This window comes from Brassica rapa, chromosome A05, assembly GCF_000309985.2.
Source record: "Brassica rapa cultivar Chiifu-401-42 chromosome A05, CAAS_Brap_v3.01, whole genome shotgun sequence".
Classification (NCBI taxonomy): domain Eukaryota; kingdom Viridiplantae; phylum Streptophyta; class Magnoliopsida; order Brassicales; family Brassicaceae; genus Brassica; species Brassica rapa.
Window position 1 is genome coordinate 10993812 of NC_024799.2, and position 2565 is coordinate 10996376.

The 2565-nt window shown below is 44.9% G+C and overlaps 1 non-coding gene across 1 annotated transcript; it reads right to left on the reverse strand.

Moving 5' to 3' along the window:
- Positions 1-508: 508 nt before the first annotated feature.
- Positions 509-615, reverse strand: LOC117134564. The gene has a single exon (XR_004458748.1). It is a non-coding gene; the product is annotated as a small nucleolar RNA R71 (small nucleolar RNA).
- Between the last annotated feature and the right edge of the window lie 1950 nt (positions 616-2565).

Below are 2565 nucleotides of genomic sequence, written 5' to 3' on the forward strand. Positions count from 1 at the left end.
CATCAGAGCTTTTGAAAGAGAGATATCAAGAAAAAGAAGACAAGAAGAGCAGCAAGCTCAATTACCGAGGTTGGATATTGATATGGCTGAGTTACCAGAAGGGGTTCCCCCACAACAACAACCACAACACCAACCGCGACCAGCTCGGGCCATTGGTACCTATGATCGTCCAAACATCAATGGTCAGAGGTTGGGTATCCGCGCTCCACCAATGGAAGCCAACAACTTTGAGGTCAAACTTGGACTCCTCAACGTGATCGAGAACAACAAGTATCATGGCTTGTCTGTAGAGGACCCTTTTGATCACTTGGACAAGTTTGACAGCTACTGCGGATTGTCAAAAACCAGTGGAGTGTCCGAAGACGCCTTCAAGCTCAAGCTATTCCCTTTCTCTTTGGGGTATAAGGCACGCCATTGGGAGAAGACTGTACCCAGTGAATCAATCACTACTTGGGATGAGTGCAAGAGAGCATTCTTGGAGAAATTCTTCTCCTCCTCAAGAACTGCTAAGCTGAGAAATGAGATCTCTAGTTTCCAACAGAAGAACTTGGAAGGATTCAGTGAAGCCTGGGAGAGATTCAAAGGCTATCAAACCAAATGCCCACATCATGGTTTCTCTAAGGAGAGCTTGCTCAGTACCTTCTACAGAGGTGCCCTTCCTAAGTACAGAGCCAGATTGCATACAGCTAGCAATGGGTTCTTCTTGGGAAGAACTGAAGATGATGCAGAAGAGCTGGTTGACAACATGGTGAAGAGTGATGCAGTCTACAGTGCAGACCACGATAGAGGCAGTAGGGGTGATGATAAGCAGACGAGGAAAGAGATCAAAGCTTTGGAAGACAAGATCGACCTACTCATTGCTGAAAAATCCACCCAAGAGCAGCTGAAGTTGTTGGTAACTCCAAGCAGGAAGATCCACCTGCTGTCAATGAGGTTGAGGGTTTGGAAGGTCAAGAGAAGTTGTGTTTCATTAACAACAATGGTAGCTGGTACAAAAAGGAGCCCAACTTTCAGTACAACAACTACCAACAGAAATCTTATCCCAACAACCAACAGAGTGGTTATCTGCCTAGAAACAACCAGCAAGGCAGCTATCAGCCTCAGCAAAACCCCTCGTCTGGTTCCTCTGCTCCTCAAGAGAGCAGCACTGATACCTTACTGAAACAAATCTTGGAGTCTCAGACTAGAAGTGAGAAGCATGTTGGTTATGAGTTGAAGAACCTTCATTCCAATATTGATGGGAGCTACAATGAGCTCAACAACAAATTCTCACACCTTGCTTCTACAGTCAAGAATTTAGAGAATCAGTTTGCTTCCATAAACACTCACCAGAATCGCCAGCAAGGATCTCTACCTGGAAAATCTGACCAAAATCCCAAGGAGGTCAAAGCTATCACCCTTAGGAGTGGTAAGCAGTTACCTCCTAGAACCCTCACTAAGGATGCTGAGAAACTAGGTGCGGAGGTGGCCATCAACTTAGATGATGATGTGGTAATTGTTGATGAGAAGACCAATGATGAGATTTTGGAGAAGATTATGGAAGCTAAAGGTAAAGGAAAGGTTGGAGAAGAGAAGAAAACAATACAAGATGGTGAACCTGCTATTCCAGCAAGTGAGAATTTTTCTGTTCCTCCCCCCTATGAACCCAAACTTCCATTCCCTGGTAGATTCAAGAAGCAGCTGCTAGAGAAGTACAATGCTCTGTTTGAGAAGCAAATGAGTGAAGCTCAGGTTGCAATGTCCATCATCGATGCTTTCATGTTGATTCCTCAATATAGCAAGTTCCTGAAAGATGTTGTAGCTGCAAAGAAAAAGGAGATGGAAGGCATGATGATTCTTACCCATGAGTGCAGTGCCATCATCCAGAGGCTTGATGTTCCAGAGAAGTTAGAGGATCCAGGATGCTTCACACTACCTTGTGCTCTTGGACCTATGGTATTTGAGAAATGTCTCTGCGATTTGGGAGCTAATGTCAGCTTGATGCCTTTGTCTGTTGCAAAGAAGCTTGGATTCACTCAGTACAAGGAGTGTAGACTCTCTCTGGTGTTAGCTGATCGTTCAGTGAAGTACCCTGTGGGCATCTTAGAGGACCTCCCTGTGAAGATTGGAAGGTATGAGATACCTACAGATTTTGTGGTGCTTGAGATGGGTGAGGAGGCTCAAGACCCATTAATTCTAGGAAGGTCATTCTTAGCTATAGCATGAGCTATTGTTAATGTGAAGGAAGGCAAGATTGATCTCCATTTGGGTAAAGAGAACATCCTCAACTTTGACATCAAGGAGAAAATGAGGAAACCAACTGTGTTCGGGCAAGCCTTCTACATTGAAGAGATGGGCACTCCTGCTGATGAGCACCTTGAAGAGCTACCACCGGAGGACGAGGAGGAGGGAGCATCTCCCTCTACTCATTCCCCATAGAAGGTAACCCACCACACTCCCTTGTATATACCAGTTCATATTTTGCATTTTAGTTGTCTTTTGGGTATCTCTCTCTCACTTACACAGAGACTGTGTGATTTAAGTGTGGGGGAGGTACCAAGTATTTGATCACGTTTGCTTTGATGA